This window comes from Malaya genurostris, chromosome 3, assembly GCF_030247185.1.
Source record: "Malaya genurostris strain Urasoe2022 chromosome 3, Malgen_1.1, whole genome shotgun sequence".
NCBI lineage: Eukaryota > Metazoa > Arthropoda > Insecta > Diptera > Culicidae > Malaya > Malaya genurostris.
The window spans coordinates 109849654-109866024 of NC_080572.1; positions in this window are offsets into that span (position 1 = coordinate 109849654).

Here is a 16371-nt window from a genome sequence, read left to right on the forward strand (position 1 = left end):
GGCACAGAGCTAATTTCGATCGTTCCGTGTACAGCTGTCAGAGTACCAACACACTTAATTTCTGGGCGTGCCTCATATGGATTGTTTATTTTCTATGGTAAATCGCAAAACTCAAACATTGAAGAACGCGGAATATTACATGTATAAACGTATTTTTAGTAGGAAGTACGTGTTAACACAAAGCAGAATTAAGTTTCTATACGTTCTCGGTTACCGGCTACCCAGAGTATTCAAAGTATGTTAAAATGCTCTCTCTTTCTGTGGCGCATGTGATAATGCAAAAAATTCTTCGGTTTCTAACACCAACTTGCACCGAACTAGCAATCGTTCCCTTCCCAAGTGGATCTGCATTCGGACGTGGTTGGCATTGATATTGATCAGCATGCAGAGATCAATGTATTTTATACAAAGTGGAACAACATTTTGCAAGCTCAATCGGTTCTGACGGTCCCTAATGCTAATGCTAAAAAACTTTGTAAAAAAGATTACGTTATTTGGAATCTAGTACACAAATTACATTACATAAATCGAATCAAAATTTAAAAAAGTACGGATGTGTAATGTCACTGACATAACTGGATGTCGTGAATACGAATATAACTGAAACGCTTTCTTCTTACTTTCGAATATCAATTAGTTGATTACTTGTATTAATTATGCCAGCTTTCCCCTTTTTCACTACTAGAGTTTGAAACGATACACCTAAACTGATCCGGTGCTATGCATTTTATATAGCAATTTAATAGAAAGTTCCTACAACTACGAACTCCAACTTTGGTTTCGCCGTTTTCCGATAGGTGGCTGTACCGGCTGAGGCTGGTCATAATACATAGATGATAATGCCTTAAAAGTGATTTTGTACAGTGCCTATCGAATTGTCATCGCCGTTTCAGTGACAGTTGTTCTTGTTCTCGTATTATTCACGCTCGAGAATGTCTGTTTATGTGCCCAATTCTCGCCATTTGCGGGAAGTTTTACTTTTCTGTTACAATTCGAAACAAAATGCAACTAACGTGCATTGAATGCTCTCAAAAACTTACGGTGATGCTGCTCTGAGTAAAATAACGTGTCGGGAGTGGTTTCAACGTTTTAAAAATGGTGATTTCTATGTTGACGACAAACATGGTGGTGGAAGAGACAAAATCTTCAAAGATGAACGACTAGAAGCATTGCTTGTTGAAGATTCGTGTCAAACCCAAGAAGAGCTAACCGAATCGTTGGGAGTGAGTCAGCAAGCCATTTCAAAACGTCTCAATGCCCTGGGCATGATTCAGAAAGAAGGAAACTGGGTGCCGTACGAGTTGAAACCGAGGGACATCGTGCGCCGTCTATTTGTATGTAAGCAACTGTTTCAAAGACAAAATCGTAAGGAGTTTTTACATCGAATCGTAACCGGTGATGAAAAGTGGGTTCGATACGATAATCCGAAACGCAGAAAATCATGGGGAAAGCCCGGGCATGCAACTTCGTTGAAGACAAAACCGAATATTCACGGCGCCAAGGTTATGATTTGTATTTGGTGGGATCAGCTCGGTGTGATTTACTACGAGCTCTTAAAACCGGGTGAAACCATCACAGGAGATCGCTACCGAACGCAATTGATGCGCCTTAGTCGCGCGCTAAAAAAAATTAGAGGGTTGTATTCAAGACACGACCGAGCACAATAACATTAAAAATGGAACGTTTCTAGGGTCCTCATAATATATACAAAAATAAAGATGATAATGATGATGATACACTAAACTAAAAACTTTGTTAGCGAATGATAAAATTGACAATTAGATTCTTTCTTGATAATTAATTCTATTCAATTTTGATCCCTTTCCACAATTTTTTACATTGTTAAGATTTTGAATAACGTCCTTTAACTAGAATTCAAAGTTACTTGAAAGCTCAATTTTAGATACAAACAACCTAAAGATTTAAATCTGAACAAATGAAACTGTTTTATTCTATGATAATAATCTTCGAGAAACGTACAAACTTATTAATTTTATAAACAGTTAATCGATCCAAGAGAAGATTTCATTTATTTTAACGAAAAATGCTGTACCAGTAAACTCAGTAATAGTGTAATTTTATTAATCCTTCTTCAAAATCGTCTATAATCTTCGGAAAGTTCCGGTAAATAATATGGCAATAATACGAGGAAGAAAAATGTGAAACAGTCCGCATAAAATATTTAGTTACTTACATTGGTTTTCGCTTTGGCATATTAGGAATATACGGAATGGATACGCAACGAAATTCCGAAATTTTGTTAATATTGTAACTTGATGTTATTAACACATGAATGAACATTGTCATAGTTACAACGCGTGTAGCCATCACACGCTTATTGTTTTGAAGCAAATAATACTTGAACTGAAACTGGCGGTTAACCAAATTCTACGGGTTCCTATTCAAACGATACATGTAAAATCGCAGGTAAACTTACCTTTAGTTTATCTTTGATACTATATGATATTGCATCTAATTGTACTGTATATGTGAGCCTGTGGAACTCATTTATACTACCAAACCGAGGAGGCCGCTTTTAGATAAGTTTCAGAGTTTAATTTTGAATCTTTTGAAGCGTTTAATTCCTGGTGGGACAACAACTTGTTCAGTCACATTGTCACGTTTTGTTAGTATGGAAATGGAGAATTAAGTATGCAAACCGATCCGTTGACATATTAAAACATTTTTAAGCTTACAATATTAAAGCTATGGAATCATTTAAATTAGAAAAATCCATTAACAAATTATCGAGGAACAAGCGCTACAAATTAGATCCGAATTAGATCTATCGCCGAAAATTCTAAATTAGCCTGATAGCTACCAGAGAACCAAAATAAAATACTCAATTCAAACCAATTTTTAAATAGTATGCAATTGAAATATTCAAATGACGTTTTCTCATAAGTTTAAGTTAAATGTTTCCGAATCGATTGGTTGTTGAATTGTATGAATCCATCAACAAATGACTGAGGTATGAGCGTTCAAAATTATGACAGAAAAATGTTACGTGATTAGTTTTGCATGTTTTAAATTGACACCCAGCCTCGGGAAGCGAAGTGTAAGGCATTTTTAATGGCAAAATCGACCAACAATTTGATAAATACACAGGATATTTCAAAAGAACCGATAACCACGCTGATTCGGTTCTTCAATAGCTAGATGATATATAAGATATTCAAGCGAACACGAAGCGGTGTTGTGCAGACAACAGGAAATTTCACCAACACATAATGCAAAAGCGACTATCCAGCAAGTGAACGCATATACAATCCAGTCATCAGCTCACTGGACGAGCTACTTGTTTCATTCGCAGTCAAACATCAACTAGGCAAAGAAATATTGTGCAGCATATATTTATAGATTTCGCTTCATACTACGCATAACGATGCGGTGTTTTTTATGCATGACGCAAAGCCTCCTATGCCGAACAAGAAGTTGACGTCATTTTGTACAACAGGGATTGGTGGATGAAAATATAGGTCGATTCCAACCATTTTTTCAATAGTATGCTATTGAAATACTGAAACGAAGTCGTCATACATGTTTAAGTTGAAAGTTTATGAATCGATTGGTTGTTAAATTATAACAATCCATCAACAAATGACCTAGTTATTAACGTTCAAAATTATGACACAAAAAGGTTACGCGACTACTTTTGAAACTTTTAATTGACACCCGGCCCCATATAGTGAAGAGTAAGGCATTTTTAATGCCAAAAGCGGCCACAATATCAAGAGCGACATGACAAAGTCATCCTGCAACACGACAATGCTCGGCCCCACGTCGTAAAAGTGGTCAAAAAGTACCTGGAAACGCTGAAATGGGAAGTCTTGCCCCACCCGCCGTATTCCCCAGATGTCGCCCCTTCTGACTTCCACCTATTCCGTTCAATGGCACACTGCCTGGCAGATGAACATTTTAAATCCTTCGAAGAGTTGGAAAAATGGATTGCTTCATGGATAGCGTCAAAAGAGGAGTCTTTTTTTCGAGCCGGGATCCGAAAATTGCCGGAAAGATGGAAGAAAGTTATCGCTAGACGGACAATGCTTTGAATAATACATCTGTAAGCACTTTTTCGCTATAAAGCTTTTAATTTTGGAAAAACACGGCGGAAGCAAAGTTGTACACCTGATAGTACAGTAAAGTAAAATTTTGCATAGTTCTTTGGGTCTGCTCTCATTACTGGCGTCTGCTGCTCCCGACGATTGAAGTCCTAATGAAAGCACGACCTGAGCGTTTCGCGCTTTATACTTGGTTTGTTCTTACTGATGTTGTTGGGAGAATCTCACCTCGACATCCAGTTCCGTCTGAAGCACTAGAAGAAATGAAGGATTTTCAATCAAAGTGTACCTTTTATACTCGTCCACTAGATAATCGGAACTGATATGTGCTTGACTACCTCAAAACTGTCGTGCGGGTGCGAAAAAGGCAAGCAAGCGTGATGACTTTTCCTCATTATTTTCAGAAAACTTTGTTTTTCAATTATTTATGATTATTTTCACGCTGTTGAAAATCTAATCACAAATTCCTGATCAAATTTCCGATAGCTTGTAGAAAAAATTATGTTGTTGGGTTGAGTACATCAAGAGATATTCGCGATAAAGTTCTGCCCATTCTTGTACTCGATAAATTTTGAAAAGGTGTCCCATAGTAAAGTAAGTCGTATTCACGACAAAAATACTTCGTATACGGGTTGTGTGAAGTACAAAAAACAAATTTATAACTGACAATTTATAACTGACGTTACATTTCGGGTTTTCAATCAGAGTCCGCAAACTTATTTCCTATCAAAGCTCTCATTTTAGCACTACTTTCGCATTTCTGCAAGTAACAGGCAAAAAAGATTTACCGTTGAAACACAAAACAAATCGCTATTGGTACATTTTAAACAGGACGAGTAAAAGTAATGATGCAGAATAATGCGCCTGGATTAATGCGCCACTAGTGCTTGAATAACAGCAGATCATGTCAGAACAGTTTTAGTTTTCATCAATCTATGGAAAAAGACGCACCAGCGCGCATTCATGCACAAAAGCAACGGTGAAATTGAATGATTTGCGGTGATTGGTCCACCATCCTCCGTGTTCCCCAGACCTGGCCCCCAGCGACTATTATCTATTTCCAAACCTGAAAAGGTTTCTCCAGCGAAAGAATTTTTCTTCGAATGCCTACGGTCATTGCAGAAACGGAAGCCTATTTTCAAGGTTTTCGGACATGGTTGAGCTTTTTGCTCACTAAACCAACGATGGGGACGACAAACCTTATTTTGCCCCGGGCGCCAAATTTTCTCGGTACGCCACTGTAGTAAATATAAACATAAAATTGAATTTCATCTAAATTTGATCGACTTTCAGAAAAATAATCCTTAGAAGGAAAACAGCGCTACAACAATTTTCTTTCTCCATGCCTTCAGAAATATGATCAGCAATTTATGATTAAATTTTCAACAGTGTGAGATAACCATAAATTACTATTTTTTTAGTTTTCCTGAGCTTTTGAAAACAACGAGAAAAACCCATCACGCTATTTTGCCTATTTTTTATTTTGGTCAATCTGAGCTTTGAACGTAAGGGCTGAGTCCAGTGTGTTTTAGGGTGATTTAGAGGGCCATTTTCACGCTTCAAATCTGATTTTCTCAGAAACGGTGACGAATATTTTGATATCCAACTGACAATCTCTTAGAAAATTAGTTTAGACTATTCGGTGAAAATTTCAGAATGATTCATTGACTTGAGCGGTCGGGAAAGTCTTTTTTCTGAAGAAAGAATTGCATAAAAAAACGGCAACTTTCAACTTGTTCATTGAATATTTCACCTTCAAAAGCATGGATCAAAAATCTAACTTGAAAATGTCTAGATAATTTAATTTAGATGCGATTAGTGCATGAAAACATATATGTTGTCACGATAAAAATGAAGTCATTGTTATTTTTGTGGAGGTAAGTCGAAACGTAATGAAACATGAGTGCTCAAAAAGGCTGCCAAACAAGCGGTAGCTTTTTTGAATTTTATGTGATGTAGTCAAACTTGTAACCGAAAATATCAAAACCTTCTTGGCCACCCGGCCACATCGAGAGTCATTTTGCAAATTTGCGAGAGAGTATGGAGAGAAATGTAATACGCACAGCGAGCCACGTGGTTTTACGCGACCTGCTGGCCCCAGCCCTTAATTTAAGGTTTAGAATTTAGTTTCAAAATTTAGTTCCAGATCACAGGTTCAAAAGTTAAAACTAAGACTCGGAAACTGAATCCTGAATTCTAAATTCTGGAACTATAGTTTTGGAACTGGTCAGAGTTTGGAACTGAACTTGGTGTCGTAATTTAGATTCGGAATTCGTATCCAGAACTCTCATTATGGAACAAAATTCAAAATTCTTGGAACAAAATTCAAGATATGAATTCTAGATTTGAAATCTGAAATAAAAATTTTCAACTTTAATTTTGAAACTGACTTCTGAATCTGAATTTAAGTTCTGAATTCAGTTTCAGAAGTTAGTTCCTGAATTCAGTTACAGAAATGAGTATACTGGAATTGAATTCGGAACTTGGGCTCGGGATGTCAGTTTTGTTCGTATTCACGTCCACCAGTTATGTCTGCAACACTACCCACTCGCCTTTTTTATATGAATGCAGCCACAAATAGATGAAGTGGGCGTTTTTGAATGTTCAAGACCCTGTTCTAAGCCCCCAGTTAAGTTTCTTAGATAAAAACTGATATAAACTAATGTATACTGAACCATATGCCAATAGTTATTCTAAATTGAACGGTCTGATATTAAAAAATATAACATGGAATTGCAAATCAGTTGTCAATGTCCTTCACAAAAAATAATAAATTCAAACCGAAAAGCTTGGAAACAATTCGAGAAAAGACGTCGGCCCATTTTTGTTAAACTTCATATACTGCTCATATCTAATGTGACAACTGTTCTCGCATGAAAAGTAACCTATTCGAGCTCCAGCCGTTCTGAGCCTGAAGCGTGAAATGTGCGCTTTTCATCTAGTCCTAGATTAGCATTGAAAATTAAAAGTTTCTTTTATTTCCTGTTTCAATGGAGAACAGTGCTACGCACTTTGGCTTAGATGCACTAGAAAACACAGAGATGAGTACGAGATTATGCGAGTTTTATGACGACATGAATGATGAATATGATTAAGAGTAAGTTTTGCCTTAAAAATCTAACTTTGCTAGTTTTCTTGACATTTTCCTTTTGTTATTCTATAAAAACGACACGTGTGTAAAAAGTTCACACTAATTCTGCTAGATTATTAGAATTGTTAGTGGATGCAGCTTTTCTAACGCTCAACTGTTCATAATGGCCTAAACTAAACTTTTATGAAATTTCTAAACTGAAAAAAACACTTAATTGTGGGAAAAACCATCACCGATTATTCGATTCCAAACCGAAACACTACTTCAAACTCAAAGCTTTTAATCGATCTTGACAATTTAGTAGTCGGTTTTACACTTTTGCTTGCAAAAATCTTTTTTTTTTTTTTCAAAAAAAGGTGTCATCACACAACCTCTGTTCACGGCCAGTCATAGTTTATCTGATTCGAAAACGTATTCTGTCGACCGATTTAAAAAGACTTTCGTCTCTTCCAGTCTGAAATTGGGTTGCTCGCTAAGAACAGCGTTTCTATCAGTGCTGACAACAACTATTTGAGGTTGCCATCATGGACGCGTTTCTCATCCAAAAGCGTAATTTTCTTTTGAAAAACTGGAAGTAACTTCCGGACTAACTCATTAAATTTCCAAACAACCAACAACACTAACAAAATAATTCGAAAAATTTAACCACAAAAAATTCAATTGAGATGCTAAAAATAAAGTGCGCACAGTTCAAAATCCACACACACTCAAATTTCTATAAGTTTTAATCCGTTCAGTAAAATCAATTGAAATTTTGCGTCGACAATGTCTAATATGTATTGTTTACTTTCTGTGAGTTGACTTTATCAGGTGCGAAAAAATGTTCAAAATGGGAACGAAATAACAGTACGAGCGCGAAAAAAGTTTTGCACGAATACATTGAGAATAAATATCTGTCGCACCGCGCCTTCCGAAAAAAAAGTTGGGAATCGTGAATTCATCGGTGTCTGATATCATAAAACGTGCTGTTGGTCGGAAGCGAATATATGGAAAAAACCGGCAGCCGGTTCGAATCGTAAATGTTAAACGACCTTTACCTTTACGCTCTGACATATAGGATTGCCACCTGCACGGGTCTCGCCAAACAGTGTCAGAAAAAAAACCGCCGGGCCTCAGAGCGAACGATGACTCCTGAAGATTCGTATGAGCTAATTCGTTATAACGTGAAGTAGTCATTATTCACTAACCTTATCAATACCCAACGAAAGATAGATGATAAGATGGGATTGGAAAAAAATTCTTTTGAAATATAGTACTGAAGCATGCAAATCTTTTCTTATAATTCGAATAGTTCTATTAAAGACTGTCCCAGAAAGTATGGACGCAACCAAAAACCGCTGCCATTTCGCAATGGTTCAGAAGCTGTCAATTTTTATGGCTGCGTCTTGTTGTTTACACTCTTCTCTAACCACTTGTGCAGTTGTTCATTCGTTTTCATTAGTTTGTTTCGGAATGCGTGGACTTTCAGCAGAACAACGTCGAAAAATTGTGTACAAATGGTGCACAGAACGCGGACTGTCACTGAGAAAGATAGCAAAAATGGAAGGAGTAAGTGAAAAAGCAGTGTGAAATGCAATCAGGAAGTTCGATGAGGATAACACCTTTGAGAATAAACCGAAAACGGATCGAAAAAAAGGTCCTGCTAACCCTCAGTTGGATAAACGTATACTGAAGGCGTTCGAGCAAAAGAAGGAGGTTTCAGTTCGGGATGTGGCCAAAAAAGTGGGCACTTCGAAGTCAAATGTTCTTCGTGCTAAAGAACGTTTGAATCTTCGAACCTATAAGAAGCAGAAACAACCAAAACGTAGTCAGAAACAAGAAGCATCGATTAGGCCGAGGATTCGAAAGCTGTACAGTACGATTCTTGCTGGAAATTTGAACTGCATAATCATGGACGACGAAACCTACGTGAAACTCGATTACGAATCCTTGCCGGGACCACGATATTATACGGTGCGAGAATCGCAAGTGTTAAACCAGTCCGAGACATCGATTGAAATCGAAAAATTTGGTAAGAATGCTATGGTCTGGCAAGCAATTTGTTGCTGCGGTAAGATTTCTAAACCCTTCATCACCACTGCTTCAATGAACAGCGAAATATACATCAAGGAATGTTTACAAAAACGACTTCTACCCATGATTCGTAGCCACAAAGATCCTGCTGTCTTCTTAGGATCTTAGGATCTTAGGAAACATGTCTCGGCAGCCGAAACCATTCAAAAGTTCGAAAAAGATTGGAAAAAAGTGTCAAAACTTCTCGCCAAGAAGTCTGTACGAAATTTAATGAGGAACGTTCGCAAGAAGGTGCGCCAGCTAGTCTACAATGGCTAAGTAGCAAATGTTAAGAATAATATTCTGTTGTTGTAGTCTAATATTATCAGTATATCGAATAAAATTTGAATATCTAACACTTGTGAATTATTTACAGCGAAATCAAAGTGCGTCCATACTTTCTGGGACAATCTTTAGGCTGCAAAGTCCATTAAAACGTAACAGTCAAATTTTACATAAAGAATGTAACACGTGGATCAATAAGTTCCGGGACTGATACATTCCCAACTAAATTTCCGTATTATTTTTCATGAGAACTACCCTCCAAAATTCGCCACTCTATGGAAATTTCATGACATTCTGATGTTTGATCTACGAGTTAGAGTGATTTAAGTGATGCTAGTCTTGATATACTTAATTCTGCTGGACGCTTCGTTCGGTCAAACGAGCAAATTACACCGAAAACCGTGACAAAATTACACCTAACCGGTTTTGAAAACCGTAAACCAAGATTGCGTGCGATTTCTGACGTCTTAAAGGTATCATACGGCAATGTACACACTATTTCGCGAGTACATTTATCTATGGAGAAGAAGTTGCCGCGTTTGCTCAAGGTGGACCAGAAACAATAACGTGTCGTTAATTCCCAGCGAGTGAATTGGGCTTCGAGCTGCTGCCGCATCCTCCATATTTACCGAATCTGGCCCCCAATTACTATTTCCTACTTGCAGGACTTCAAAATACTTCAAGGCCAACGAGGGAGTCATCGCTAACAAAAATCGCTTATTTCAAGGCAAAGAATTAATCGTTCTACAAGAAAGACATTGAAATGTTACAGAATCACTGGAATTGTACGAGGTCTGTTCAAAAAGTTCCCGGAATTTTTTAATTGCGCGCGACTGGAGAGTCCGGTGGTCAAAATTTTTTTTTATTGTGTTGGTACATATGTCCCTAATGTATGGTGAAATTTTCAGCTGTATTCATTGTTTACATTCTGTCTTGTAGCGGCTGGTGTAGACGTGTTTTTTGAGCTCGGCGATTTTTGTTAGTTTAAACAATGGAAGAATTGAAGAGTCAAAGAATTTGTATTAAATTTTGCGTGAAAAATGAAATAAAGTGTAACCAAGTGTGCGAAATGTTACAGAGAGCCTACGGTGAGTCTGCTATGAAAAAAACAAGTGTTTACGAGTTGTAGAAGCGTTTCCAAGATGGCCGCGAAGACGTTGAAGACGACGAACGCTCCGGTCGACCCAGCACGTCAATAATCGATGAAAATGTGGGAAAAGTGGAAAAAATGATTATGAATGATCGCCGAATCACTATTAGAGAAGTTGCTGATGAAGTTGGCATATCAGTTGGCTCATGCCATCATATTTTTTCAAATGTTTTGGGCATGAAACGAGTGGCAGCAAAATTCGTTCCAAAACTGCTTCTGCTTATTCGTGATTTTTTGGCTAAAAACAAGACTTTAATCATGCCCCAACCTCCTTATTCACCAGATATCGCTCCGTGTGATTTTTTCCTGTTCCCAAAGTTGAAGAGACCCATGAAAGGACAGCGTTTTTCATCGATTGAAGAGATAAAGGCAGAATCGCTGAGAGTGCTACAGAGCATTACAAAAAGTGACTATCAGGGGTGTTTCGAAGACTGGAAAAAACGCTGGCATAAGTGTATTATAACTAGGGGGGAGTATTTTGAAGGGGACCATATAGATGTAGACGAATAAATAAATATTTTTTTAGAAAAATGAGAATTCCGGGTACTTTTTGAACAGACCTCGTATTGCTCTTGAAGGATATTATGCTGATAAATACTGTTGAGTTTTGCCATAAAATATGATTTCCTTAGCTAGTCCAAGGACTTATTGGTCCACGTTTTAGGACCAAGATTTTGCTCTACGAATGATTTTCCTCGAATTTTTGTGATAGTCGAGCGAGAAATGTGTTAATGTTGGTAACTCTTAAACTGCCAGAAAATTGCTGAAGACTGATAACTTTCCTCTTAATAGAGACATTGTGTATAAAGGGTTTATTTTTATTTTAAGGTATCGATATTACATTGCCAAACAACCGGTAAATTTCTTACACAAATCGAAATCACAACTTGAATAGCTGTTCTCTGTGGTTTAGGTAAATCAGCGGGAAGTAAACAACCAGGAATTTTGTTACACAAGGCAGAAGTTTGGAAAAGCGGGTATCGAGCGGCTACAGGATGTGCGTATTGAAGATCGAAGGCCGCTTCTTCAATTACAGTATCAGCAACGTGCACTTCCCGCGTGACACAAGACCCGATGACGAGTAGGAAGCATTCTACGCGCCGCTGGAGCGAACCTACGATAGCTTTCCACGGTGGGATGTAAAACTCGTCATCTGCGATATGAACGCTCAAGACGACCGGGAGGCAATGTACAGGCCTGTGATCGGACTGGAGAGTTTGCTCGCGGCAACAAATGATAACGTCCAACGATGCATGAGCTTTGCAGCCTCCCGAGGAATGGTAGTTCAAAACACCTACGTGGCGTTCGCATTGCCGAGGAATATGCGCATTAGGCGGAGTTAGTGCTACCTACAGAAGAGCAGCTTGGCGCGACGGCTCTTGATGGCTAGCTGGAAGAATATAACGTCCGCCATAAGTAGCACTGCTGCCACCGTACTAGGTATAAGGTTATCGAATCGAGGAAATGACTGGTTTGAAGGCGAATGCCAGAAGTTGGTCGAAGAGAAGAATGCAGCAAGGACGAGGGTGCTGCAACACCGCACCAGAGCGTACGAGAAACGATACAAACAGGCGCGGAAGAGATGGAACTCGGTTTTCCGGAAGAAAAAGCGCCACCAAGAAAACGAAGATCGCGAAGCTATGGAACAGCTGTACCGAGCAAATGATACACGAAAGTTCTGTGAGAAGGTGAACCGCTCATGTAGAGGCCACACGCCACAGGTCGAAAACAACAAAGCCGCGGGCAATAACCAATTGCAAGGGAGCTGCTCAAACATGGTGAAGAGGCACTGGCTAGAGCGCTGCACTGAATGATTTCTATGATTTGGGAGGAGGAGATTCTACCGCAGGAATTGTTGGAAGGTGGGTATGTCCCATCTACAAAAAGGGTGATAAGCTTGACTGTTGCAACTACTGCGCAATCACATTGCTGAACGCCGCCTACAAAGTACTCTCCCAAATTCTTTGCCGTCATCTATCACCAATAGCTAAGGAATTCGTAGGGCCGTACCAAGTGGGATTTACTGGAGCCCGCGCCACTACGGATCACATATTCGCGATAAGACAGGTACTCCAGAAGTGTCGTGAATACAACGTACCCACGCATCACCTATTCATTGCCTTCAAAGCGGCATACGACACAATCGATCGAGAACAGCTATGGCAGATCATGCACGAATACGGTTTTCCGGATCAACTGACGTGATTGGTCAAGGCAACGATGGATAGAGTAATGGGCTACGTGTGAGTAACTAGGACGCTGCCGAATCCCTTCGAATCTCGGAGACAGCTACAGAAAGATTACGGACTATCTTGTCTGTTGTTTAATAATCTTACATCGTCAGATATAATTTTAAAAGAGCTGACCACAATAGTATTATTGCATTTCTTATAAGCATTGACTGGAGTGAAATTCTTGACAATGGCGATGTTAATCTTGCAGCTCAAACATTTTCCAACGTTCTGATGTACGCTATTGACCAATATGTCCCTAAACAAATTGGTAAGCCATCCGAACAAGTACCGTGGCAAACCGTAGAACTACGACGACTGAAAAGTTTAAAAAGGATAGCATTAAAGAAATATTCTAAGAACGGAAGTTTGTTGCTCCGGCAAAACTATGTAGAAATCAACAAAGTTTACAAAAAGACAGCTGAACGTTGCTATGCCAACTATTTACGCAGTGTACGGAGGAGATTAAAGTCTAATTTAAAATCATTCTGGAAGCACGTCAACGAGCAAAGGAAGGAGTCAGATCTTCCTTCATCTATGTTTTACAATGAACAGACAAGTTCTAGCATGCAGAAAATTTGCGAAATGTTCATGAAAAAATTTTCTGAGATATTTTCTAGAGAAATCTTAGCACCTTCCCAAATCACCCAGGCGGCACTTAACGTTCCTGTTTTGGGACAGTCAATGAATACAATTAACATAAGCGCAAGTTCCGTAAAGCAGCAGTCGCAAAAATGAAGTCTTCACACTCTGCTGGACCCGACGGTATCCCGGCAGTTATTTTGAAGCGATGCTCTAGTGGTATTATAGTACCTCTATGTCTTCTGTTCCGACTGTCACTCATGACTGGAGTATTTCCTGATATCTGGAAATCTGCTTATATGTTTTCTGTGTACAAAAAAGGGGACAAGAAGAACATCGACAATTACCGTGGTATCACCGCTCTTAGCGCCATTCCGAAATTGTTTGAGCTTGTCGTTTTGGAGCCTATTTTTAATCACTGCAAGCAGTACATCGTTGAAACTCAACACGGGTTCATGCCGAAACGCTCAACGGCCACTAACCTACTAACTTTCACGACGTTTATAACGGATGCTATGTCTAAAGGTCATCAAACGGACGTTGTCTACACGGATCTCTCTGCTGCTTTTGATAAAATTAATCACGCTATCACAATTGCCAAATTGGACCGACTGGGCTTCGGTTCCAACATTCTTCGGTGGATTCAATCGTACCTTTGCAATCGACGGCTGGCGGTTAAGATCAATGAAAATGTTTCCAATGAGTTTTTTGCTTTTTCTGGTATTCCACAAGGCAGTCATCTCGGACCACTGATATTTCTACTGTATTTCAATGACATGAACTTTTCATTGAAAGGTTCACGATTATCTTTCGCGAACGACCTAAAGATATTCCAAATTATCAAGACTCTTGAAGATGCCTGTTTCCTTCAAAGTGAGCTTGAAATTTTCTCCGAGTGGTGTGAAATTAATAAAATGACGCTAAATATTAGCAAATGCTCGATTATCACCTTCACACGAAAAAAAACACCTATTCGTTTCAATTATTGTCTTCGAGGATCAGTGATTGATAGAGTCAATTGTGTAAAAGATCTTGGCGTTCTTCTCGACGAACAATTGAATTACAAGCAGCATATTTCGTACATCGTGGCAAAGGCTTCTCGTTATCTAGGATTTGTCATGAGAACCGCCAAGCATTTCACAGATATATATATTGTTTGAAATCTCTCTACTGCTCGCTTGTACGGTCAACACTCGAATATTGTTCGTCAGTATGGAATCCTCACTTTCATAATGGAGCTTTAAGACTTGAATCAATACAGCGCAGATTCGTTCGTTTCGCTCTTCGTCGTTTGCCCTGGAATAACCCTCACCAGCTGCCTAGTTATGAAAGCCGTGGGATGCTTATCGGACTCGATACTCTACAAGTACGCCGAAATCTGTTCCGTGCAATGCTGATTGCCGATATTTTGACGAACAATATTGATTGCCCTGCACTACTTAGTCAAATCAACATCAACGTTAGTTCTAGAGCTCTTCGCAACAACAACCTCCTCAGAATGCCTCTGCGTCGTACTAACTACGGAATCAACGGTACCGTTATTGGATTGCAGCGAACCTTCAATGGCGTATCTATGGGATTCGACTTCCATTTTCCTCGTAGCAGAATAAATGCGAATTTTTTTAATATTCTTAGAAATAATCATTAGGACTTTAGTTTGTCTGTTGATTAAAATATGTATAAATAAATAAATAATACTTTCGAAGAGTGAGGATCGACACAAGCGGTACGATCTTCCGAAAGCTTTTTGCTTCGCTGACGACGTAGATATTGCAACACGTAACTTTTAGAAGATAATGGAAACATACATCGCACTGAACGTTGAAGCTAGGCGTATCGGACTGGTCATAAATGCGTCGAAACCAAAAAAGACATGAGAGGAAGAGGCTCTAAATAAGAAATACTAAGCCTCCCACCACGAATGTTGATAGACGGTGACGATATCGAGGTGGTTGACGAGTTCGTGTATTTTGGCGCACTGGTGACCGCCGATAATGACACCAGCAGAGAAATTCAGAGACGTATTTTGCCAGGAAATCATGCGTACTTTGAACTCAGAAAACCCCTTCGATCGAGAAAAGTACGCAACCGCACGAAATTGACCATCTACAAAACGCTCATTAGACCGGTTGTTCTCCATGGCCACGAGACCTGGACTATGTTGGCTGAGGAACAACGCGCCCATAGGGTTTTCGAAAAAAAAGGTCGCAGACCATCTATAGCGACGGAACATGGAGACGGCGTTTGCATCACGAATTTCCACTGCTGCTAGGGGAGCTACCCATCGTAGGAACAGCTAAAATTGGACGACTACGATGGACTGGGCATGTCATAAAGACACCGAACGACAGTCCGAACTACAAAGTATCCGTGCCTTGAGTGGCTGACGACGAGGAGCCATGGACCGAGTTATGTGGACACTTGTGCTTGATACAGCAAAAGATACCCCAGGACTATAGCTATTAGGTAAGGTAAGGAAAGTAAAAAGAAAAGTGTATGCAAGTTCAAACGTAAGCACTTATAAGTAATGATCCTAAAATCAGAGATTCCATTTGAACTGTCAAAAGCGGTTCCAATCTTTATGTTTACAAATGTCTTGTTGCTCGTTGTTCGTCATAAGTGGGAAGTTTTTATATAGTGAGTATATGATATTGAAAAAAACATTAAATAATTCATGCTTTATGCTTTTTTCTCACTGAATTTGAGCAACACTGGTGGATACACTTCATTTCTGGTAACGAGTGTGATACTTTACAGGCAAACAAACCCAAACATTCAAAACGTCAATCGCATACAAATACAAATGCAAGCGATTGCAGATTTTTTGGTTATGCTTTTCTCGTTGCCAGATCTACGATTTTCCTCTCCATTGATCTCTGGTTGTAAGATCACTACGTATAAACGACTGGGTAATGATTT